This window comes from Macaca nemestrina, chromosome 11, assembly GCF_043159975.1.
Source record: "Macaca nemestrina isolate mMacNem1 chromosome 11, mMacNem.hap1, whole genome shotgun sequence".
In the NCBI taxonomy this organism is placed as follows: Eukaryota; Metazoa; Chordata; class Mammalia; order Primates; family Cercopithecidae; genus Macaca; species Macaca nemestrina.
In genome coordinates, this window is record NC_092135.1 from 19140402 (window position 1) to 19167636 (window position 27235).

Consider the following 27235-nt stretch of genomic DNA (forward strand, 5'->3'; position numbering starts at 1 on the left):
TATGTTATTATTACAACTTTTGCCTAAAAAGAGCCTTGCTTCTGGTGCCTTTAGTCCTCTCTTTGAGTGGAACACATAACAAAGGAAAAAGAATCCAGCTTCAAAAGTGGCATTAAGGAGTAAAGGTTTTCTTGGACAAAAGGATGCTGGCAAAAGGCTATCTGGCACCCCAATAGTCTGCAAAACTTCTCGAAAGTCCTCTTCACAACGTATTTCCCAATCATCCCTCTCAGATCAAATCCCTCCTGCCTCTCTGCAAAGCTCCAGCCCATACCAGCATCTTCACTTACCTACTTTCTGCTCTTTGACTCCTGCCTTCCACATATTTTTATTTTTATTTCACTTACTTTTTGGCTCATTGGTAGCTTCACATGATAGAAAATGTTAAAGACATAAAAATAATTTATCTTTTTCCCATCTATATCCTCAGTTATCCAGATCCCCAGAAGTAACCACTGTAAAAAGAGATATTCTATATACAGATAGCAGATAGAAACACACACACACACACACACACACACACACAAACACACACCATTTTACACCACTGCAACTTGCTTTTACACATAATAAAACTTCAATATTGTACCATATTAATATCTATAGAGTTGCCTCCTTCTCCTTAAGGCGCTGCATTGTTTTCCATTGGATAAATAAGCCATAATTTATTTATCTATTCCCACATTAATAGACATTTAAATTGTTTTACTATTTTGTTATAAAAATTGCTGCAATAAGTAACTGTTCATATATGATTTTACACATCTGTAAGATAAATTTCTAGAAATTTAATCATTGAATCAAAGGGAATGTGAATTTTTAATTTTTGTAGATTTAGCCAAATTGTCCTCCATGTAGGTTATGCTGACTTAGCCTCCAGTTAGTAAGGTTAGAGAGCATTAGCTTTCTTACACAGGTTAAGTTTTCTAACATTTTCCATGCCCTTTCTTATGCAGAGTAGTCTCAGCCTCTTCAATTGTGTATCTCCAGCCATATATTCTGATGGAAGAATGTTTCTGTCTCTTCTACATTTTCCCCCAATTAAATAGCTATAAACTACCTGAGACATCCAGGCTGTCTTCTGTCCCATAACCTCCAGCCCTCAACCCTTCTTTTCTTCCTCCATGATACTCCTAGGACCTGCCTTGTCTGGGGTCAACTTGCCTGGCGCTGGGAAACCTCGAATTGGCCTGCCTGAAGGCAAATGGCTAGGTTCGGGGTGAGATGTCCATCCCCCATCCAGAGTGTGAAGCATCTGCCGAGGGAGGCAGATGATGTCAATCAAATCCTTTTCCTTTGTGATTTTTCCAGACTCCCTTTACTAAATCATGGCTTATGTGTGCATGAGAATACCATACATCCCCAAGAGTGAGTAAATTACAACTGTATGCATCAACATAGATGGATCTCAGGAACATATGTCCAGCATAAAAGCAAGTCACAGAAAATACGTGCAAGCAGAATACCATGACACAGAGCTCTAAAATGAGCAGATTTAATTTTTACAAATGCAGGTATGCGTGGTAAAACTGCACAAATTGTAAGAGAATGATAAGCACAAAATTCAGGATCATGGTATCCTGGGGGTAAGTGAAGAAGGTGGGCTGGTGTGATCGGGGGGCACACGGAAGCCTCCCATGGTATGGTCATTTTCTATTGCTTAAGTTGCATGGTGGGTTCCTAAGTGTCCGTTTTATTATTCTTAATTATTTCTATGCTATTTATATTGTGTTATATATACCAACTATTTTATAATATGTTTTCATAAAAAGCTACAAAAGAAGTATGAACGAGAAAGATGGTCATGATACATTAAGTAAGAAAAAAACGGATAAAATTGTGCATATGACATGATTCTGCTTTGGTTTAAAACACACACACACACACACACACTCCATATTGATATTCACCCAATGATAATAATGGTTATCTAGGTTGTGGAATTATAATTTTAAAGAAACTTTTCTTATCTTTCTGACATATATTTCCCAATTTTTCAACAATGATTTTTTTCTTACTTTTGTAATGAGAAAATATGATGAAATATTTTTTTTAAAAATCATGTGCTAAGTGCTACTACCAGGCAGTTACATATAGCTAACACTTACTGACCTTCCTCTGAGCCAGGTTGTCGGTCAAGTGCATTACATGTATTTTGTAATTGGAAGTACTATTTTCATTTCACCGAGGAGAAACCAGAAGTCCAGAGAGGTTACATAACTCACTCAAAATCAGATAGAGAATGGTAGAGCCAGGATTCAAATCCATCTGTCTTCCTATCAAGCATGTGCTCTTAACCAAGCTTCTATGCAACATTCAACAGTCTACAGAAGCCCGAAGGAACCATACAGTGTCAAGAAGTGTTAAGGGTTTGCTTTACTTTTTAAGCTAATAAGCCAGGCTGTTATTTTTCATGAATGTTGGCAGAAGACCCAAGACCCCTCGATCAGAGGCAAAAGTCTTTAGTAGTCACAGCCCAGTAACAGCATGAACATGCTGTTGGTTTGTATCTGTTCCTCACGCTGCCAAGTCCCACAGGGACAACACAGTGAGGGTGTGGATGAATGCATGCACCCAAGATGAATTGTGTTGCAAGAAAGGAACACTGAACATGGGAGATTCACTGCTTTTATAGGAAGCAGGTGCAAGCCTGCTCTTTGTGAGAGAGGTTACTTCATCCTGCAACATTGCTCCCTGCAAACACGATTCTGAGAAGGGTCTTAGGAAAGAGATGCATGGTCTTGAATTCTCTGCATATCGTGCAAAAATGTGCAGGGCCCATGGCAGACTGTGCTCCCAGCTTATAGTCAAGATTCTTTGAGCTGCAAATTACAAAAACCCAGCTTAAACTTAATTAAACAAGAGGAGGAATGACAAAAAATGTATTGACCCATGAAACTCCTGTCTCTCTCTCTCTGACTCTCTCTCTCTTTGTGTCTCTCTCTCACTGTCTCTCTCTCTCTGACTCTCTCTCTCTCTCTTTGTGTCTCTCTCTCACTGTCTCTCTCTCTCTGACTCTCTCTCTCTTTGTGTCTCTCTCTCACTATCTCTCTCTCTCACACACACACTGTCTCTCTCTCTCTCTCTCTCTCTCTCTCTCTCTCTCTCTCTCTCTCTCTTTCTCTCTCTCTCTCTGTCCTCCTATCCTCTATGTGGTCTCCATTCATGGACAGGCACTCCCCTGTGATCATAAGCAAGCTGCCTGTAGCACCAACCCCAATGGAGCATAACAGGCCTTCTCTCACTCTTCAAATGGAAGTCCTAGAACCAACTCTCAATGGCTATGTCTGGCCTGGATTGGGTCATATGTCCATCCTAAACCAAGTCTTGAGACCAGGGGATAAAGTACTCTAATCACCCATCCATGGGTTACCTGCCCGCTTCTGGAACCAGGATTGGGATCAGTCCCACCCCAATCATGTAGACTGAGAGTGGGATTTTCTTCTCCAGAATCAGAATGCTGGTAACAGAAGATAAGGCACTCAGTGCTCAGCAGACAAAACAAACATTGTGCTGTGCCCAGAGAGTGATTATCTCTAAAATATCACGTACAACAAACAGTGAGCTAGTTGGACTGACAAGATGAAATGTGATGGATTCCAGTAAGATTTGCAAAGTTCCACAAAGCTCAGTGGTAGTTCCGTGGCTGACTGCTGGCACTTCCTGTGACTTCTGACAATTGGGGCAGTTATCAGAAGCCTGGAGCAGCTTGACTGCACCCAATTGCAGTGCACATGGGGATTTCCCAATACAGAAAGAGGAGAAAAAAAGAAAAACAACAAGGAAACCTTTCCTCCGAGCTAATCAGTATATAATTGATTCCAATGTCCTCCTTCAATCTGAGGTATCTTTTTTTCCGAACTCACGTAAAATTAAGAACCAGAACCAGGAGCAATATTCCAATATAGTCACACCCAAAGGAAAAATCCATTTGCAAGAAAATATCCAAAGTTCCCAGTGTTGCTATTGTTAGCACACAATGTTTCAGAGGAGAAGGGAGTGTATCCTCATAGTGGGTTGGCAATTCCGGGATATAAGTTGTAGAACCAAAAAGATTGCACCACTCTCAATGTGTGGCCTGAGTCAGGGCTTTTCAGAAGAAAAACCAGTTCTCCTTCACAGCCGCCTCCACCACCACCCTTTTCTATTTTCAATGAAGTTGAATTTAAATCTGTTGCAACTGTAACAATGACAGATGAGAGTTACCATTTTTCAGTGGCTCCACCTCACAGAAGGGCTGATAACTAAGAATGTCAATCACAAGCACAGTTTATCCTAGCAAAATGCCCTCGATAAAGGGTGATTCAGTAGAGGCTGGGGCAGAGCATCTATGAGTATGTGGGAGAAGGACTCATCGGTACAGAGCAGCCACCCCAGAAACAGTTGTTGATTTGAGCTAAATTCACTAAATAGCCCTGCTCTCTCATTTCTACCATGAGATGCTACTTCTCTTACTTCCGCCAATCCACTGAGTAAACATGGAAATATTGTCATTTCAGGAACGAAGCTTTGTAATTAGGGAGAATGTATTGGCCAGAGGAAACCGATCCCAGACCTCACAGGCATTATTGCCTGTTCAGCATCCTGGGTCTCATCTCCTCTTCTCACCGCCTGAAGACTAATTAACAGAATCCATGCCATTATGCCTAGCTCTCTAATCTTTATTATCAAGGCCGGGTGCGGTGGCTCAAGCCTGTAATCCCAGCACTTTGGGAGGCCGAGGCGGGCGGATCACAAGGTCAGGAGATCGAGACCACAGTGAAACCCCGTCTCTACTAAAAATACAAAAAAAAAATTAGCCGGGCGCGGTGGCGGGCGCCTGTAGTCCCAGCTACTCAGGAGGCTGAGGCAGGAGAATGGCGTGAACCCAGGAGGCGGAGCTTGCAGTGAGCCGAGATCGCGCCACTGCACTCCAGCCTGGGCAACAGCGTGAGACTCCGTCTCAAAAAAAAAAAAAAAAAAAAAAAAAAAAAAAAATCTTTATTATCATGAATGCTCTTTCCAAAGAAATTCTCATCCTAGAGCAAGAGTTCCTGGAGGGCAAGGACCAGGTACTGGTTATCTCTTGCTGCATAATGAGTAACTCCAACAGAGCAACTTAAAACAGAAACATTTATTTTCTCATAGATTCTGAGGGTCAGGAATCCAGGAGGCTTAGCTGGGTGCCTCTGGCTCAGAGTCTCTCCCAAGCCTGCAAAGTGTCAAACAGGACCAAAGTCATCTCAAGGTTCAACACGCAAAGAAGCCAAGCTCCCCAATAGGGCTATTAGTAGGAACTAGGTCTTCAGTTCTGGAGGTATCAGTTCCTTTTCTCTGGATCAATTCTTTGGGAAGCTTGTGGTATGGCAGCTGGCTTCCCTATGAACTAGCCAGACATAGAATGAGCAAGAGGAAAGCCACAGTCTAATTGTTGATTGGAGGTGGCATCCATCACTTTTGCCATATTCTGTTTGCTAAAAGTAAGTCACTAGAGTCAGCCCATATTCAAATGGAGAGCATTCACAAGGTCAAGAGTACCAGGAGGTGCAGCTCATGAGGGCCTTCAAGGCTGCCTACCAGCAACCACTTCTCATTCACATGGCTATTCCTGGCACCTAATAAAGGACCAGACAAATGGTAAGCTTAACAAAGACTTGTTGCACTATATTTAATCCAGTCTGAAAGACTCACCAAGTCACATCAGCTAGAGTGGAACACATACAAGGAATAGACAAAGAATGTTGTGGTAGGTATGAATTTCATGCCACCAACTCAAGTGTGCAAGAAATACAAAATTTTCTATAATGCCTTTGAATTGTTATTTGAGCCCTCTTCCTGTTAGAGTGACAAAAATGTAATCTCAGTCCATGGGAATTCAGTTCCCCTTTGTCCAGGGTAGTTTACCATTCAAGAGAGAGTACTTAGTAGCAAGTCATGGAGGGAAATGGGAGGGCATCTCCTAAGCCTCAGTTACAGGTGTTGGCTAAAATGTGCCTCACCCCATTTGCTCCTCTATCACCTGTCTACATGCTGAGACTCCTGTCCATGTGAGCCCTTCAGGGCTGCACTTTTCTGTGCTGTTTATGAACCATTGTGAAGCTTCTGGGCCAGAATAGGACAAAAGAGTCTCAGCCAGGCTCTGCATGGCCCATCTTGCTAGATGTCCTGCTCAGACACAGCCCACCTAGCCTCTTGCAGCCTTCTGGAACTATGGCCAAGGATGAGGGCTGCCAAACCTCTCTGCTTTCTAGCCCTCCAACCCCTCCACAGTGACATGGGCTCCAAGGACCTGCCTTTGAATCAGGTTGTCATGGTCCTCTCAGGTTTGTTGACTTTTCTGCTCTTTCTGCTCTTCTTGCTGCTTCTCTGTCTCTCTCTCTCCTCCTCACTCTGAGCCTGCCCTCAGCCTGGAGGATGTTTCTGTAGCCCAAGAGCAGGAAAGTAGGGAGAGAAGCTCTTCTGTGTTGACCTTGAGCATTCCTCTCAGAGGCACTCCCACTTCCCCCATCTTCAGGCTTTCCTATTACACCTCACCCCACCCAGGGCACCTCACTGCTTCCCATCATGGGCCAGGCTCCACAAACAGGAAGCCAGTGACTAGCAGGTTACCCCGCCTTTTCAAGCTCCTCCCCGAGGCAATGAACACAGGTGGGAATCTAGCCTGCAGAGGAAGGAGGGGAAATTATTAGAGGGGTTTTATTTAAATGGCGAAACTTTCAATAAATATTATTTTTTCCAAAGGCAAATCATTTGCACCAAGCCAGAAGCCTAGAAAATGTTTAATGCTAAAAAAGAAAGGACAACATAGGGAGTCAAAGAACACACATGAAGATGCAAGTCATGCTAGTTACATGGACAGGTGGGAAATGGGAAGGGAGGAAAAGAAGTGCTATGTTCATCTCTCTGTCTGATGACTTCCTCGCCCTCTCTCCCCACTGTCTGGGTCTCACTTTACCTGGGCCCTGGCACGCTGCCTTGGCCCACTCCTGCCAGCAGGAAGAAGCTGCTGGGCCCTGGGAGCTCCTGAGCCCTCTCTGCATGATTTGGGCGCACACCTGGGGAGGGGTATAGTCTTCACTTGCTCCAGCAGGAAGGGAAGCCTGCAGGGACCCATGCCTCACCTGTAAAACGTGGCCCTCTAGAAGGAGGTTGAGAATCTCAGGAGGTGGAGGGTGCATGATTTTTCATGCACAAATAACATGCTAGTAATAAAAAAACACAAGACTTGAATTATTTAGCTACTTTGCTGTCTTCAAGTTTCTCCTTAATTCTCACATTCAAAAGTTAGCTATGACTAACTCTATGTAACGGGTAAAGAAACTGAGATCAGCAAGAGAGGGATTTGGGAGTTGAGTTCAGATATTCTGGTTCTAGGGTCAGTGACCTTTCTACTACAATATGGCAAAATGGATGTTTCTAAGTACAAGGTAATACAAATCTGAATGATTTTCTGGACTGGTATAAGCAATCAATTTACTTCATTCTTTTCTTCAATAGAGCGTCTTGACTGAGAAAAAAAAAAAAAAAAGGACAATTTTTTATTTCTCCCCTTTTTTCCAAATATAAAGAAAGGTGATGCCAGCAGGAAAGATTAGAATGTTCTCATGAGATTTCTGTTTGCTTGCTTTCTTTTTTCTTTTTAATAAAAACTAGTAATTGAAGGTACCAAAGAAAAATCTTAGAGGTATTTCTGTGGCTGAATTGGTTCATCTGAGCATACTGCCAATTCACTCAATTGGCAGAGCATCCAGGGAGCAAAGTTTCCCAAGCCAGGTGAGGCAAAGTCAGCTTTAGACAACACGAGAAGCAGCTTGGGATACAATTTCCTTCCTTCACAAGAAGTCAACTCTTTAAAAGCACCAAGTTGATCTTGAGCTACTGGGAATCTTTATTCAGTTTATGAAGGCCAGTCCTGCTCATGCCTCGCTGTTCTGTGGCTGAGACACTCTGGACAGAAAGATAGACCTGCTTTAGAAGAAGGGTTTTCTTGCTAACTAGAGGTTCCCAAAGTGGGAGCTGATTTTTTTTGCAAACCAGACAATGACTCCATAAATATACCAACCAGTGGCTGAAAACAGACGATTTAACATTTCTCCACATTTTGCTCTATAATTTCTGAAGTATGTATAGACACTACTATGAATTAATAAAATACAAATTCACTTAAAAGCATTCTCTAGTTCATAATAGTTTTTGGTCTTATGTACTTAGGCAATAAAATGATGCTTTTAATAGAAAGTAAAAGTTTTATCCTTTGAGAAGTCAGTAATAATGGTTTACATTATAAAAGAAGCTTAACCCTCAGAAATGCTGGGAATCATTGATGTAAGTTACCCAGATGATCCATGCTCAAAACATCTTGGAAACAAAAAGATTCAAACTGATCTTGGAGTACTCCCCAAGCTGATCTACAAATCAATGCATTCCTTGTCAAAATCCCAGCTGGCTTTTCTTTCTTTTTTTTTTTTTTTTTTTTTGCATAAATTGACAAAGTTATCCTAAAATTCATACAGAAACGCAAGGAATCTAAAATAGCCAAAACAATCTTGAAAAGGAAGAGCAAAGTTGGAGAACTCACACTTCCCAATTTCAAAACCTACTACAAAGTTTCAGTAATTAAGATTGTGTGGTACTGGTAGAAGGATACATATAGATCAGTGGAATAGAACTGAGAATCTGGAAATAAATCTTCACATTTATAGTCAATTGATTTTTACGAAGGGTATGAAGAATGGGGAAAGACTACTCTTTTCAACAAATGGTACTGGGACAACTGGATATTCACATGCAAGTGGATTTTTTGGACCCCTACCTCACACTATATACAAAAATTAACTCAAAATGGATAATAAACCTAAACATAAAAGCTAAAACTGTAAAACTCTTAGAGAAAAACATAGGAGTACATCTTTGTGGCCTTGGATTAAGCAATGGTTTCTTAGATTGGTCATCAAAAGCAAAAGCAACAAAAGAAAAAAATAGGCAAATGGGATACCATCAAGGTAACAAACTTTTTTCACTTCCAAAAACACCATTAAAAAGGTGAAAAAACAACCCACAGAATGGAAGGACATATTTGCATAATATATACTGTCTGATAGGCAACTAGAATTCAGGATATATAAAGAACTCTTAACCCAAAAATCAAATAACCTAATTTTTAAATGGGAAAGGATTTGATAGGCATTTCTTCAGAGAATACATTGTACAGATAGCTAATGAGCACAAGAAAAAATAGTCAACATCATTAGCTTTGAGGGAAATGCAAATCAAAACCACAGTGAGGGACCACCTTACACTCACTAGGACAACCAGAATCAAAAAGATAGACAATAACAAGTGTTAGCAAGAATGTCGAGAGATGGAAACCTTCACACATTGCTGGTAGGATTGCAAAACAGCATAAATGCTTTGGAAAGCAGTTTGCCAGTCCTTCAGAATGTTAAATGCAGTTATCCTATGACCCAGAAATTTCATGCCTAGGTATTTACCCAAGCAAAAGCATATATCCTCACAAAACTCATACACAAATATTCACAATATCATTAACTATAATAGTCAAAAAAGTGGAAATAACCCAAACATTCACCAACCGAGGAACAGATAACCAAATATGGTATATACACATAATGGAATGTTATTAGGCAATAAAAAGAAATGAAGCACTGATGTATGTTAAAACATGAATGAACCTTTAAAGCAGTATTGCAAGTGAAAGAAGTCACTCACAAAAGGCCACATTTTGCATTACTCCACTTTTATGAGATGTCAGGAACAGACAAATTCATAAAGATACAGAGTAGATTAGTGGTTGTCAACGGCTGGGGCTGACTGCTAATGGATATGAGATGTCACCTGGGGTGATGAAAATGTTCTGAAATTTGGTAGTGGTAATGGCTGCATAATTCTGTAAATATATCAAAAATTACTAAGTTGTGCAGAGGTGAGAAAACGTTTTCTGTGAAGGGTCAGTTAGTAGATATTTTAGGCTTTTGGTCCCATATGATCTTGTTAGACCTACTCTGCCATTGTAGACCAAAAGCAGCCATAGACAATATGTAAATGCGTGTGCATGGTTGTGTTTAAATAAAACTTTATTTACAACAGGCAGCCATCTTCACCCCACAGGTATAGTTTGCCAACCCTTACTGTAGACAATGAAAGCTTTTGAGGCAGGGGCCATGCTTTATTCATTTGTATGTCTCTAATGGCCTAGCCAGTAGGGAGAACTCAATATATGCTCACTTGAATTAGATAGAAATGCCCTTGCACCATCTCCCACCCTTGTGCAAAGGAAAGTACTAGCATTTCTCATTCCTGTCAGCCTTCAGTAGCACATAGGGCTGTAGTGACCAGCTGTATGCCTGTTGGCTGTGGAAGAAGTCCTGCCGCCACAGACAGCTGAGCCTAAGATTGCAAAGAAGGGGACAGAAATAGAGTAAGTTCAAGTGCTTAAGATTAAAATGTGGAGCCCATTTAACACTTGAATTGCCTTATTCCTAGAAGAGCAGAGTTGTGGTCTAAGTGTCCCAAGAACTACCCTGCCTAAGAGCTGTGATCTTAGTGCAGACCCAAGCATCCCTAACAGATCTATCACATCAAGTGGAAACAGTCTGTGGTTCTTGTCTGAGAAAGGGCTTCAACCTACTGTTCTAAACCTAGTTAATAAGGCTCTGCTACAGTCTTTACCTAAGAAGCTCATCTGCAATATTTGTTCAACTTCTCCAAGGAGAGAGCATGGATAAATTACAGCATTTGCCATCCTGACTTAATGGGGTTGCTTCAAATTGTGCATGTTCTAAAACTATTTGCTCCAGCACAGGCTAAAAAGAGAGATGCAATGATGAGATTTGTATTGCATTAAGGGCAGTGAGGGAAAATGTGCCCTATTTTCCCTCTCTGGGTTTTCCCCGTGATGGACAACGGGGATGCTCCATTGATCATTTCCGCTCTTTTGCATTCGCAGGTCTCAGCTGTCCCCAAATAACACAGCCCTGCTGCCCTCCCTTTGGGAAGACTTCACAGAGTAAGCAATAAGGACAAGCTTTGAGCTTTCTTCCAGTGATGGGGACAGATATAAGTCTTCCATACCCTCTGGCCTATTTAGAGCTTAGTGACCTAAGTACATTGGCTTATTATAGAAACAGTTGAAGCTGAAAATAATTACAGATATATAACTACACATTTCTATAACACTGCATTCCAATTGTTGGATACTCAAGTGGAGAATATGATAGGAGATGTAATAAAGGGAGCATGTTAAGGAGTCTTCTAGGCAGCAGCACATATCAGATAGAAAAGGTGTTACAAACTATGCTTCTTTTCTTTGCATAATGCTAATTTATACGTTTATAATGTCAAGAGAAACAGACTATGAAGTTTGGAAGATATAGTTATTCAATGTATTGATCTGTGTGTTTTTTGTTGTCTTTATAAAGTTTCAGATATCAGAGGGAAAAACCATCAAGTCTATTACTCATTGAGCTAGAAGGGACATGAGAAGTATCTGTATCTGGTATCCTTTATAAGGCCCCCTGGGAGCAAAGATAAATAGATCACAAGCTGACAACTGGAACCCAAAAGCCTTAGTTCCAGACGAGTGTGCATAACTCAGTAATTCTTCATGGCTGTGATGCTCTAAAATTATCAGCTGGACTCTTTGCTGCATCCCAATGGACAGCATTTCAGAAACTGGCACTTAGGGGATCAGGTAAGTAGAAGGCATGGACACAAGGATAGAGTTTCCCCATTGAAGCTGTTAAGCGCCTTACAAATATTTTTACTTATAGAATTCCCAGCTTCAAAACAAACCACATCATTATGTGAATTTGCCTCAATAAATTAAAAACAAAAGGCTGTGTGATGTGGTTAGGCTTTGTGTTCCCACCCAAATCTCATCTTGAATTGTAATCCCCATAATCCCATAATCCCCACATGCCAAGGGAGAGACCAGGTGGAGGTAATTGACTCATGGGGGCAGTTTCCCTCATGCTGTTCTCATGATAGTGAGTGAGTTCTCACAAGATCTGATGGTTTTATAAGGGGCTCTTTCCCACTTCGCTCAGCACTTCTCCTTCTTGCTGCCTGTGAAGAAGGTCCCTTGTTTCCTCTTTGCTTTCCACCATAATTGTAAGTTTCCTGAGGCCTCCCCAGCCATGCTAAGCTGTGAGTTGATTAAACTTCTTTCCTTTATAAATTACTCAGGCTCAGGAAGTTCTTTATAGCAGTATGAAAATGGACTAATACACTGTATCATTAGGACACTTTCAGTTGCAAGAAAGTGAACTTACTGAGAGGTTTAAACTAAAAGTTATCAGTTCATATAACAAGAAGACTAGAGGTAGGAAGCGGACCAGGCATGCTGCATTATAGTCACAGCTTCACAGCTCTGCAATTCCTTCCATTACCTCCTGTACTGGCTTCATCCACAGGCTTGTAGTAAGATGATGACAGCCAGTCAAGGCATCCTCTGGCAATCTCAGAATTCAAAGAGCATAGGTCCAATATGCAAATGCCTATCAGGCCTCTAATTTATCCCTAATTAGTTTGCTTATATCATTGGCCAAAGCAAGTTACCTTGCCAAGCCCACAGTCCATTATGGGAGACACTGCACAAGAGTGTGAATATTGACAGACATGGTCCCTTGGGGGCCATGAATGGAAAAGTCTATCAATGAGGCCACAGTCACATCCCACTTCCCCTCCTGACCCCCCAAATTTGTCATCCTCTAGTCTCTTCTGGCCCTGAGCCTGTGTCCCAGTTCTGCTCATGGTGCTTCTGCCATCTCCAGTGAACTGTCACCTTTAGCAGCTTTGTCTATATCCACAATCTAGACCACGGATAACCTACGGAAGGCAGCTACACCATGGTCTTTTCAGTCCAGGACTTTTTTTCAGATTCTACTTCCTTCATTTTTCTTTGAAGTTCTCCTCCCTCATCTGCTTATCCTTCTTTCTGTCTATAAATGTTACCATGCTCACCCTTTCCGCCTAGCCTCTTCCAAATGACAACTGCTACTTAGAACAAGCTGCTTGGTTTTTATTATTGGGCTTCAACCCAAATTCTGCCCCTTAGATGACTTTTTTTATTTCTATGCATCAAAGATGACCTGTAAGTGATGCCGACTTTTGGGTTCCATCTGGGCATCTGGGTCTAGCACCTTTGACTGATTGCTGAGGACAGCACTCAGGCATCTATATTTGACTCATAGTCTTGAGTCCTTGACTTGGAACTCATTTGTGACGCCAGTTCCTCTAGGACTATAAGTTGCTCCTCCTCCCTCCAAAAGACTTGAGTTCCATCCTGAAGCCTAGCCCAGAAGTGAAGATTTTGCTATAGACTGACACACTCCCCCAGTACTAAGATGCCCAACATCCCAGATGTTGGACCCCATCACTTTCCACTGTCTGCTTAGGATACCCTGACACTTCATGTATGGACAAGACACTCAAACCCGCTTAAGCAGGAGATGGAGATTTATGGGCTCAGGTAAGCAAACCATAGGAAAGGGAAACTGGTCTCTGAAATGAACACAGGAACTGGAACAGAGCCGGGGCTGCTTTCTAGCCCTGCCTCTCACCGTGGCTATTTATAAATGTCGGCTTCACCTTCACTCTCTAAAGACAATTTCCTCCAGTGGCAGGAACCATGGCTACTGACGGCTCTAGAATCTCCAGTGGGTATGAATTTCAACAGCTGAGTAAAAAGCCCTTAAGTTTCTACCAGAGCAGATGATTTTATGCCAAACCATTTAGCAGTAAAGAGAGAAGAAAGACAGAGGCTTATAGCGAGAAAGAAAAGAAACTTTCTCTCTGAGGAATGTGAACCTCCTTTAAATTATTAGGCCCAGCGAGGCAGGAGAATGAGACCACAGTCACATACCACTTCCCCTCCTGAGCTAAGCATACCTCTTGAATATGCTTGCTATGTGGACTCTAGGCTTATTTTCACAAGTAGCTCAAAATTAACTCAATGACACTACATGTTAGATATCCTTAGGTCATAATCTATACTTCAACAATGTATAGCCAATAACTAATGAATGACATTTCTGTAAACCAAAGAGAATTCCTGACAAGCAACTTTGTATCACCCCTCTACGTATCCCCTTGCTTTTGCCTTTAAAAATCTGCTCGTAGCAAAGGCCAAACGGAGCTCCTATCCAAGGTCACTTGGGCCTGAATCTTCTGAGCAGCTGTCCTCATCTTGGCCCAAATAAACTCTTTACTTACATTAATTTTGCCTCAGTTTCTTCTTTTAGGTTGACAGTAGCTTCTTTAATAACATTATTTTTTTTCTTTCTCTTCCCACACTGTTTTGACCTGTAAAAGAGAAGGGAGAACAGAAACAGGAGGGTGAGTAACAAGCAGGTGAAGCCCACAGGACATCTGGATCCTGGGCAAACCAGCCCATGGGGCCTCGATGTCCTCTTCAGGGGGTTCACAGGTGATGGTGCAAGACCCATGAAGCTATCTCCACTTTGAGAAGGCTTGGAAAATGCTTTTACACCCTTGTTTGGGTGCATAAATCCAAAACCCTTATCCATGACCTTTGGAATGAGATGAGTTTAAGCACTTTTCAGATTTTTAAAACAAAATATAGGGTAGTATACAAGATATACTCCCCATGGAGTATAGAACAGCCCCCACAGTCAAATCCATTAAACATTTTATGGTAAAATATATACATATTCACACTTTTAGGATAATTAATGTTTATGTAGACACTCCTGTTAGTTGAGTTCAGGTCAGGTTTTGCTACTAAATGTGTAATATAAAAAGTTGGTTTTCAGAGTTTGGGGATTTAAGAATGACGGTTAAGTGATTGTGGGTCTATACTAGAGATGTTGAAAGTGATAACTAAAAGCCTGGACTATTGGTTCCCAGGGTTAGAGACCAACTCTAACCAGAGCTAGAGTCTGTGATTGATTGAGCCGTGTGCCTGCTCCCATGTACCATGTCCCTACCACCAGCCATGCCTCCCCATTCAAAGCACTGCAGAGCAACCTTTCCCCATACTTCACACCTCATTGCTACCATCTGTCTAAGAACCTACTTGCAAGAAGGAACTGCAACCAGCCCAATTATCCCATAGAACTGATGTTTATGGTCTTTTTTATTAAACTTAGAAATGGACTCTCTCAGTCTTAAAGCTTAAAACTTAATATTTGTCTTATCTGAGTTCCTTCCTCAGGAAACCAACCCTCAGACCTCCTGCTAGTATCAAAGAACTGAAATTTACCAAATCACTCATCCAGAAAATGAGATGCCAGACCCTTCATTCCATTTGATTGCTTCCTTACCCCTTCCTAATTCTTTCCTTTTCACAATCCCCACCACCCTACCCACCACAGGCAGCTACATTCTTTCCCTGCTATATAAATCACCAATTTTAGTTGGTTGGAGGGACAAAGTTAGGACTTACCTCCCAGCGCCTCACTTGTAGCACCCAAATAAAGCCTTCTTCCCTGGCAATACTTGTCTCAGTGACTGGCTTTCTGTACAGCAAGCAATGAAACCTAGATCAGACCCCTGGCATTTTGGTAATAGAACCTACAATTGTGAACCTGAAATAATCAAAAGGATCAGAATTCAGCTTTAAAGAGCTTATTCACACGAGAATCTGAGAATATCCATCCTAAAAACAGACTCCAGAGTAATGGGATCAGTGCTCCAGAGTTCAAAGGTCTTGCTTATATCGGCAGAAAACAAAGAAATTTAGTAGGATTATAACATTTTCTATACAAGACTGGTTTATGAGTTACAACTTAGTTACAGTTTGTTGTCCTTTCCATGCAGCTTATTTTCATTTTCTTTCCAATTTAAAAGAGGGTACTTAACATTCTATCTTAGGCAATGAAATAATGAAGTCCTTACGGGAGAAAGGTAAGAGAGAAGTTAATCTATAATGACAATCAACAGTTAGAAAATAAGTCTTCCCTGGGGCCCTTTAGTCATTTACAACATTTTACAACCCAATGTAGGTAAGGAAAAGAGCTAATCTATAATCAGAGAAACAAAGGTTATAGCTTCCCATTTACCCGACTCAGGTCTCATAATCACATTCTCTTGAGGCTCAGAATATTTTAAGATTCCAACAGCTTAGATTTTGAATTACTTATTTTGACATAGTAGATCACTCACCTCCCGGTAGAAAGCCATCAGTCTCACTACCACCTGGCCCTACATTTCTGTTTCCCTAGATCATTACAAGATGTCCACAACTGCAGGTCTTTCCTCTCCACCTGGACTCTTGCCCTCAGAAAGCTCTGAACATCTCATAATAGAACCCAACTTCCTACCCCTTCGAACAATTTCACTGTGACTTCTGACACTCATGGCCTATCATCAGCAAAATACCATCTGTTTTTAACCTCTTCTTTGAATGTTCATTTCCAGTATGAAGGAGGAGAGCCTTATCCTCTTCTCTGAGTGTTTCCTTCTATTTCTTGCTCTGCTGAAGTCAGGCTTTTCCCCGAGGACCTTTCTACCCACCCAACACCCCCACACAGCCCACTCAAGATTTGTTTTATCTCACTCCTCTGGTACCACTGAGCTTGTGAGTGGGAGGGTGTCCCACTTCTCATTGCTACTTTCAGAACTCCATTCCTCCCCTATAAACTGCTATAATAATATTTATAATAAGAAATGCATATTTGGTCTTCACCTCCATTTCTTGAAACACAGCTCTTAAGACTCTTGGAGTCTCCAAAGTGATGTGTCTTTTTGTATGTTAATGAGATGACTGGTGGCTGGAGGCTCCTGGGTAGCCTCAGGGTGGGGCTAGCTGTCCAGGAAGCCAACCAAGTGATAAGAAGTTTGAAACTTTCAACCCCAACCCTGCAGGTGGCTCGGAGACAGGCTAAAGGTCAAATTGATCACCAGTGACTAATGGTTTAGTCAATCATGCATGTGTAATGAAGCCTCCATAAAAACCCAAAAGAAATAGGATTTAGAGAGCTTGTAGGTCGCTTAAAGTGTGAAGGTTCTGGGAGAGGGCACAGTAGCTCTGCCCCTCCCCCCATACCTTGCCCTATATACCTCTTCATCTGGCCATTAATCTATATCCTTTGTAATATCCTTTATACTAAATGGGTAAACATAAGTAAAGAGTTTCCCTGAGTTCTGTGATCTGCCATAGCAAATCAACCCCTAAGGTGGTCTTGGGAATGCCCAATTTATAGCCTGTTGGTCAGCAGCGCAGGTCTCAACTCAGGACTTACAACTGGCATCTGGAGTAGAGGGCGGTCTTGTGGGATGGAGCCCTCAATCTGTGGGATCTGATGCTGTCTCCAGGTAGGTAGTGTCAGAATTGGACCAAATTGGAGGATGCCCAGCTGGTATCTGCTGAAGAATTGATTTGGGGTTGGGAGAAACTTCTGCACATTTTGGTGCCTAGAGGTGAAATATTCTGTGTTGAGTATTGAGTGACTGTGTAAAAATAGAAAACACCGTTTGGTTCTTCCTATCTTTCCCATCAACCACCCCCACACACAGCTTCTGTGAAGCTCACGCACTGTTCAATCCCTCTGTTGCTCCTTTTTGTAGGAGATACTTAAAGGTCTACAAGTGACTCCGCTCCATTTCAAACCTCTCTCTCCCTCTAAGATCACTTTTGCACTAACACTCGATGATTTCAGTATTTACGCAGATGACACCTTGAGGGTCTTTCTCTCTCAGTTTCTTGATCTTCTCATCTCCAATTATTTCATCCACCCTACCTCTGCTCTCCCCACCTTATTCTATGGCATGGCCACTTATTGCCCTCCTTCACAGTCTGTGTTTCCCATATCCTAATCTCTAAACATCATCTTTTATCTCCCCAGCGTACTCCCCCTGTACTGGAATACCAGTGATTCTTAGCCCACACTAGGATGTTTAACACTGCCATCATTGCACTGTCCGCTTGTACCCTAACCTTTCTTATTAGGCTCTGTGGCCCATCGTTATCATCAGTCCTTTGAAGACCCCATCAACTCCTTTGCTCTCCTCTTCTTCTGTCACACTCACCTGGCAGAAAACCCAGCCCTGGTTAAATCTGACTTTCTGCCTGTGCCACACCCACACAGCTGAAAGTGTCCAGAGGAAAAGCATGCAGCTGGGACGACTTGTCTCCATGTAAACTCATGACAAAAACCTCCAGCGGGCCTGTAGTGCTGTTTGTCCCTCCAACCACATTCCCTCAGTCAATTCACACCCCTACTCCATGATGAGTAATTCACGCCCTCTCTCTTCTCAAATTGCCCACCCCCTTTCCATTCCTACTCTCCACCAAAGACCTTGCCTTTTATGTCACAGAGAAAATAGAAATAAGCCGAAAAGAACTTTCATGTGCTTCTGTGTGTTTTTCTCACCCTCGCTTGCTCATACTCACGTTCTCCTTCATTCCATGTGGTCTTTCATTTCAACTTTCCTCTGGGTGTTTAGTCCAAACTTCTCCTTCTGAAGATAATCAGTCTCATCTCACTTTTTCTTGCTACCAGGAGTTCCATTACAGTCACCCCACAGGGGTAGCTTCAGCCCCTGAGACCACCTGACTTGTTTCTCAGGGCTCCGACTCCAAATTCCCAGTATGAAAAATCTGACTGGCCCAGTTCAGGTCATGGGTTCACTCCAGCCAATCAGCTGTGGCCATCGAGGAGGGTTGCATTGCACCAGAAAGCCTTAGAAAGAGGCCGTGCTCTGAAAGGGGGATGTAGGGCAGTAGGAAATATAGGACAGCAACTAGCCAAAAACAAATAAAACAAAAAACTCCTCCAAAAGTCTGTCTTCCACTGGGGAAAACTACATAAACACAACACGGCACATAAAAATTTAGAGAACAAAGCTTTTCAGAAACTACTGGGAACAAAGAGATGGCATTACAAAAGGCATCTGAGGAAAGCATAGCTATAATGTATTTGTGTCCCCTAGACCGTGTCTCAGAGCCCACAACTGGCCCTATTGATCTTTATAATCCAGTATATTACATGGTAGCTAGCATTCAGTATTTGCTGGATTGAACAGAATCCCCTGGAAGATAATGAAAAAAATAAATGACAGCATGATGGGCACTGCAATTCTGCTCATCTATAAAAAGAAAGAATTCAGGTTTCCCTGGAGAATTGAACTTTTCTCTAGCACGGAATATTATAAGGGATTGTGAAGAGAAATCTTTATTTGGGTGACATTTGATCACATAGTGGACAATGGCCTCATCTCAGGCTTTGCAGAAGATTCAGAAATGCCTTTCAACTGTCTGTTTCTTATATTATCTCTCTCTAAAAGCCAAGGACATAACACTACCTCGTAACTCCAGGGTGGCATTTCCATGGAGAGATGAGCTAATCCGGCAGAGCAGGCTGCTTTCTGACCAAATCCAGGAATAGAGCTGAGGAATCCCGGAGATGTGGCTACGAGCCATGGGTGGGGGGCTGGAAGGCAGAAAGATATGTCCAAATCTCCTGGAAGAATTTTTCAAGATATGAATCTTCCCTCTAGAGTGACTCTAAAATTACCTGAGTCCCTGAAATAAAGGTAAAGAGGGGACCAGAAGATTACTGACATATATGTTTTGAAAAATACCATTCTCTCCCCATTCCCCCCCCTTCACTCGCTTGAATACCAATGACCTTGAGGGATGCATGTGTTTGATAAGTCTTTCACAAATATCAGTATATATTTTATGTATGCATGTATGTATGCATTTATATGCCATCTCGTTCCAGAAAGGATGACAGATGGCTCACAAGGATACACAAAATACAAAAAAGAAGCATAAAAAATAGAAACAAAATGCCAAAGAGGAAAAAAAAAAGTTGGGAATTCAAATGCTAGTAGCCCTAAGTGCACTTTCTCTAAGTTCAGCTGGTGTGAATTCAAGAAAGGCTGTGCTTACTGAGAAGAGACACCAAGCCAGGCGTTCAAGGAGCATGAGCTTCAGACACTGGAACAGCTGCTGGAGAAGCTGACCGTTTGTCACCAGGATGAAGATCTCTGACTTAAGTTCTCATCTGATGGAAGCAACTGCACCTGAAAGGGAGGTGGGTGGCAAGGCTCTCATTTTGTAAAATTTGAGTTACAGAAGGATCCCCATGAGAGGGTCTGGGCAGGATAGCACTTGGAACTTAAGGAATTCACAGGGAAGATAGAGTATTATTAGGTCTTATTATTACCTCCCCTCCTTCCTGGAGAGAGGCCCCAGGTTGAGTCACCTGGAATTCAGGTGCCTTTTATACTCAGCTTCCATCTTGACCAGGAGCTGAATTACAGATTACATGTCTAGGTCTTCCAAATCCTGTTTCTATTTAATTAAGTCTGTCTTCCTATACATACAACAATTTATGCTTGGAGCATAGCCAGGCATTTATGTAAGACACCATGATAGGACTGAAAGCACTGGCGTCTGTATGAAGGGTGGTGGGGTGTCAGGTGGAGATGGGCAGAAGATCACCTGATTCCACTCCAGGACAGTAATAAGTATAGCTCATTTTACTGACAAGTTTTAAGGTGCTGGGTGCCTTAAATGCATTATCTCATTTAAGCATTTCATCCACCAACTTAGGAGCATTCTATCACCATCTTCATTGTACAGATGAGGAGATGGAGGCTCAGAGAGATTACATGTCTCACCTAGAACAGTTCACTTCCTAAGCTGTTGAGGCAGAACCCAAGCCTAGCAGTCAGGCTGGTGAAGCAAAGCCACAGAGGGCAGGCAAGAGTGGATGTGGACTCTAGTTCATGGAACCCGTGTCTTTAACAACCAGCCTTTAGTTATTCTCTGAAGTCCAATGAACTCAGTTCTTTTGGACCAGTGAAAAAGTAGACTCCATGGAAAACAATATTTTTCCAATTTCCCTTTCAAACACTGAGTCCTCAGTGAAGTCAAAGTAAAATTTCTGCTAATAATTTAGCAGTCGTCCTGATTTGTCTTGGCTAATGGTGAAGAGTAGGGAAGGTAGAGGTGGGGTCGATGAGGTGTCATTCTTGGGGTAACAGAGTCATACCATCTAGTCCTGAATTCTTCAATACCATTTTTTAGCCCATACCTTTTGAGGAATTTTTTTGTCCATCGCCCTAAGAATTATTGATGTGCAAAAATCTGTTTTCTTTGACATATTTCTCACAGTCAGGGAGATTTTATTCTTCGTTATTTTATTTAGTTAGAAATGACAAAAAGCCTTTTTTGTCTTGTTTTCCAGCTATCATTTTGTTACAATTTAAATTGAGTTTTAAATCCACCCATGCCCACTCTCTTTGAGAGACCCGACCCTCCCAACACCTTTGAGGATTCTTGAGTGCTACTAGAACTTCTTTCTGAACATATTTTTTTTTTTTTCTGAACTGCTGACTAGAGTTCAAGAGCAAATTCAAGAAGTCAAAAAGCTGATTTCTGCCTCAGTCCTGGGTTTTACAAATTCTCATATACCTCACTGGATCAGCAAAATCACCTGATCTGCAGGAATTTGGACACATCACTCCTTTCAATGTCTTAAAAATGATCTTCCCAGATATTTTCCTCATGTTTCTTTCGTTTCTTTTTTTTTTTTTTTTCCTTTTTTCTTTTAGATGGAGTCTCACTGTGTCATCAGGTTGGAGTGCAGTGGCATGATCTTGTCTCACTGCAACCTCTGCCTCCCAGGTTCAAGTGATTCTCTTGCCTAAGCCTCCTGAGTAGCTGGGACTACAGGTGTCCGCCACCACACCCAGCTAATTTTTGTATTTTTAGTAGAGATAGGATTTCACCATGTTGGCCAGGATGGTCTCAATCTCTTGACTTCATGATCCGCCCACCTCAGCCTCCCAAAGTGCTGAGATTACTACCTGGCCTCTTTTTTCTTTTTTTTTTTTCTTTTTCTTTTTTTTTTTTTTTTTTTTTGAGACAAGGTCTCATTCTGTTGCTCATACTGAAGTACAGTGGTGCAATCATGGCTCATTGCAGCTTCAGCCTCCTGGGCTCAAGCAATCCTCCCACTTCAATCCCATGAAGGGCTGGGACTACAGGCACTCCCACCACACCCGGCTAATTTTTCAATGTTTTGTAGAGACAGGGTCTCCCTTCGTTGCCCAGGCTGGTCTCGAACTCCTACACTCAAGTGATCTGCCTGCCTCGGCCTCCCAAAGTGCTGAGATTACAAGCGAGAGCCACTGCATCCAGCCTCACGTTTCTTTTACTTTGTTTGATGTACAAAATTATAGGGTATGTTCCTAGTGCTTATATAGGATTTTATCTGACACTTAGGCCACAAACACATAACAAGTAGTTAACCTTTGAGGTTTCTGAGGTAAATGTGTGGTGTGTGCACACATGTGTAATCCTGAACTTACACAGGCTACCGAGGAGTTTTTGTTCAGATCCTCCATTCATCATTAAATGGGACAAAATGATATGTCTCACAGCTTTCAATCCTGGGGATTTTAAACCACAGGTTTGCAGTTCCTTGAAGGTTTAATTAGTTACTCTAAGTAGCTGAAGCTGTTCTCTAAATGTACAGTTGGATCCTGAAACACTCACCTTTTGATTAACCTTGCAGCCCTTAGGCTGAAGCAGCTCCTGCATTGGGGCTTTTAAGAAATGCCTTTTCCTAATGCTGGACAGAACGATATCCAAGGACAGGCACAGGTACAGGCTTTGGAGCCAGGAGACCTGCTTTTGTTTTATGTTGTTTTATGTAACATTTTACTTTGAAATAATTTAAGACTCACAAGAAGTTGCAAAAACTGTACAGAGTTCCCATGTACCCTTCACTCAGCTTCCCCCAATGGCAATGCATAAACACAGGATGTCAAGAGACCTGCTTTCACTAGCAAACACTTCCTGAGCACATAGACAAAGTGCAGGAACTGTTCTATGGGCTTTAAAGTGGTAACTCCTCTAATTCTCACAGCAGGCCTTTGGGATAGCCATAGTCGCCTCCATTTCACAGCTGAGGAAACCAAGGCACAAAGAGATTAGATAAACTTCCCTTAGCTATAATTCAACCCAGACTACCTGGCTCTGAAATCTATGCTTTGAACACTACACTACCCTGGGTTTTTTATTCTGTGCGACCTTGGCTAAGTTACTTGTACCATCCTCTGTTTACTTACAAAAATTAAGTTGTTTTGAATATTTTTTTCCAGATGAGGAAATAAAATACCACCCACAGGGTCCCGTATTTGGTGGATTGTTCTTCCCCCGTACTCATGCCTCCATTCAGTGGATGACTATCAAAAAGCACTAGAAAACAAACTAATTTTCTAGTTTTCCAATTTCCACGCATGGTGCAAATCAGTCACTGGTCAAGCAGCATTTGCACTGAGGTTTACACTGGAATAAAGCAGCCTTGGCTATGCTTCAATGTTTCAGCCACAGCACTGCCTGATTCTAAAATTTCAGATCTTTCAGATAGTTACCTGAAGAAATGACAAACGGCTATATTCTGCTGACTGCACAAAATTCAGGAGATACAGAAAGAAATTAACAGACTAAAAGCAAGAAAGCTCTCAAACGTATTCAAACAAAAAGGATGAAAATGGATTTTACTCCCATAGTTAGGTCTAATGATAAGAATAGATGCCAACTATGTATTACATGTCTGCAATGTGCCAAGCTCTTTATAGTCTCTCTAATCCTCACAATTTACATAAAGTACTACCCTATTGGAAGAGGAGGAAACTGAAGAGCTATCTACTGTTCCTACCAAGAGGAAGGAACTATAGGAATAGAATTCAAGTGACAATGGCATCCTTTCCCAACTCTGTCATCTGCTCACCTCAATACTGAAAACCAAGAATGAGCTAACAATGCAAGGAAAAGAGAATTAAGGAAGAAGTGAGCTGCCTTGCTAGTTAGGAGGTATTCCTGACCAGTCTCCTAGGGTCCCTCCAGAATGTATGTCATGATGTAAATGGTGACCAGTAAGTTCATTAAATCTTCTTGATTCTTTAGTCTAGTTTTCTCAACCACCCCCTTTCCACTCTCGCCTGAGTTCAGGAGGAAGGAGTACAAGCTTGGATCAGGATCAATTTATTGATGAGGTTGCATTGAGCAGACAGTCTGTATTCCATGCTTTAGTTCGAGGAGATGGGAAGAGCTCTAACACTTGTTTGGTTGGTTAACAGAAATATGTATCCAAAGGTGGTCTACAGTAAATGAAATCAAAATGCCACAACTTTTTAGTGTACTATAAAGGCAAGTATTTGAAGATCCAAGGAGATTAAAATGCTAGAATGGATTAATCATGCAAGACCTGCTCATCCATTCTGGAAGGGTCCAGAGGACACACCCTTTGCCAAGGCTGGGATAAATTCATGAGGTGACCCCTCCCTCAGCATCCTTGAAGAGTTCAGTGCTCGTTCATCTCTGTAGGTCAGATATTACGGCATTGACTATGATTGAATTAAGATTCCTGAATGCAATGAAGGTGATAGGATTCTAGGGTGGCAGGAACCAGGTGACATCAGAACCAAAGCAATAATAAAAATAGTCTGATTCACAGAAATCATTGGCATTGACTAAGCTGATCATACTGTCCCTAGAACTAAAGTAGATAGGTAGTCTATTAAGTCTTCTTTATCTGTGTGAGTGGAAAAGCTCTAAGTCTAGTGAGCAGAAGTTCTAGATTAAGTCACTAAATGAGAGAGTCATAGCCTCTCAATCAGTTCCCAGACTTGAACTGATTCACCAACATACAGTTGGTGAATCCTTAAAGAAGGACCCTGCCATACGGTGAAAAATGTATAAACGTGTGTCTCCCTCCCAATGTTTCCCAAAAGATCCGTGGCCATTTATTAGGGTGGTTGTACCTTGGGGAAGGAGAAACAATTAGACTTTCTCAGGAATTATGGGATGCTGGCCCTGAACTAGCACTAATTCCCGAATGCATAAAATGTTATTGCAATCCACCAGTCAGAGTAGGCACTTATGAAGGTCAAATGATTAATGGAGTTTGGGTTTGGTTCCATCTCACAGTAGGCCCAGTGGGACCTGAAATCATTCTATGGTCATTTCCCAAGTTCTGGGGTGCATTCGTTAGCACGGACATTCTGAGCAGAATCCCTACATTGGTTCCCTAACCTGCAAAGGAGCAGGAGCTATCATGGTAGGAAAGACAAAGTGGAAGTCACTAGTACTGTTCTCTACCTAGAAAAATAGTAAACCAAAGGCAAAACCACATTCCTGTAAAGATTAGTGTCACCACCGAGAACCTGAAAGATGCAAGGATGGTGATTACTACCCCATCCCCATATAACTGGCCTATAATAGTTAGCCTGTGTAGAGGACACAGGGAGCTTGTAGAATGACAGTGGATTATCCTGAAGTTAAGTAGGTGGTGACTTCAATGGCAGCTGCTCTTCCAGATGCAGCTGTTGTTGGAACAAAGGGACACATCCACTGTATGCATGCAGCTTGTATGTCACCTTTTATGTAGCTATTGATCCAGCAAGTGCCTATTAATAAGACCATCAGAAGCTCTTTTCTTTCCATTGGCAATGCCAGCAATATACCTTCACTGTTCTACCTCAAGATTAGGGAAACTCTCCAGCTCCATGCCATAATCTAGTTCATAGGGACACCACCACATTTCCATGCCATAGGACACCATACTGGTCCATTACATTGATGAGGTGATGCTGATCAGACCTAATAAGCAACCATTTTAGGCACATTGAAACAATATTTGCATCAGGGTAAGAGAAATAAGCTCACAAAAACCTTAAGAAAATTTCATGATCTATCTCTTCCAAGGTAAAGAACAAGTTGCTACATTGGGCCCATCTTACCTAGGAAAGAGACACAATGCATAGCGAGTTTCTTTGGATTTTGTAGGCAACATCTTCCCATTTGCCAAGTGACCCAAAAATCTGCCGGTTTGAGTTGATCCCAGAAAAGTGAAGGCTTTGAAGCAGGTTCAGGCTGCAATGCAAGTTGCTCTACCACTTTGACCATATAACCCACAGATATACCATGCATGAAGAGTCAGTAGCTGATAGTGATGATATATGGAGCCTTTGGTAGGCAATATGTGTGAATTATAATGCAGACTCTTCAGATTTGGGAACAAAGCCATGCAATCCTCTGCAGATAACCACTATCCCTTTGAGAAATAACAAGCTTTTGGCTTGCTACTGGGCCTTAGTAGAGACAAAATGACCATAGGACCCCAAGTTATTATCTGACCTGAGCCACCCATCATAAGCTGGAGTTGCCTGACCCATCAAGCCATAAATGTCACCATTCACAGCAGCACTCCATCATCAAATGAAAGTGGTATACATGAGATCAGTCTTGAGCAGGTCTTGAGGACACATTGAATGAGGAAGTAGCCCAGAATCCCCAAGGCCTCTCTCTGCTACTCTGACTTCTCTCTTTCCACCTATACCTCCAGCCTCCTGAGGAGTTCCCTAAAACCAGTTTATTGAGCAGGAGAAAGAGAAAGCTTTGTGTATGGTTTACAGATGATTCTGCACATGAAAGTGGATGGCTGCAGCACTGCAGCTCCACACTGGGACGACCAGGATGGTCATAAATGAGAATACTCCTAATGAGTAGAACTTGGAGTAGGTAGCTGATTATTCATGTTTCCTAGGAGATATGTCCAGAAGCATGGGTCTAAACTGCTTCATTGGCTGCTCATTGTTTGACTGGATGGTCAGGGACTTAGAAAGAACAAGACTGAAAAATGAATGGCAAGGAGATCTAGGAAGAGGTATGCGGATGCACCACTCCACATGGAAATGGGGTGTGAAGATGTTGGTACCTCATGTATAAGCCTACTCAAGGGTGACCTCATCAGGGGAGGAATTTAACAATCAAGTGGATAGGATAACCTGTTCTGTGGATACCACTCGGCCTGTTTCCCCAGCCACTCCTGTCATTGGCCAATGGTCTCATGAATAAAGCAGCCCTGTGGATCTGGAACATGGACTGCCATTCACCAAGGCCAGTCTGGTTTCAGCCACACTGACTGTTGAATCTGCCAACAGAAAGACCAACACTGAGCACTTGATATGGCCCCATTGCTCAGGAGGACTGTGGCAGGGTGATCACCTTGGATTGCTTCCATTATGGAAGACAGAATAATTTGTTCTTAGCCACTTACTCTGTTTATGGATTTGCCTTTTCTGCCTGCAAGGCTTCTGCCAAGACTACTATCTATAGACTCACATAGTGCCTTACCTACCTTCCTGTTATCCCAAACAGCCTTGTATATGATATGACCAAGGAACTCACTTCACAGAAAATGAAGTACAACAATCAGCCCATATATCTGGAACTCATGGAATTCACTGAGCA

At 42.0% G+C, this 27235-nt stretch overlaps 1 long non-coding RNA gene across 1 annotated transcript in view; it reads right to left on the reverse strand.

The window, feature by feature from the left end:
• The window catches only part of LOC105492545 (uncharacterized), a 59556-nt gene that overhangs the window by 11090 nt on the left and 21231 nt on the right, over positions 1-27235 (reverse strand). The window contains exons 2-4 of the long non-coding RNA XR_011609695.1: positions 19856-19989; positions 15404-19391; positions 14212-14301 (exon numbers count right to left, since the gene is read on the reverse strand). This is a non-coding gene — a long non-coding RNA (uncharacterized lncRNA). The remainder of the gene's footprint in view (positions 1-14211; positions 14302-15403; positions 19392-19855; positions 19990-27235) is intronic.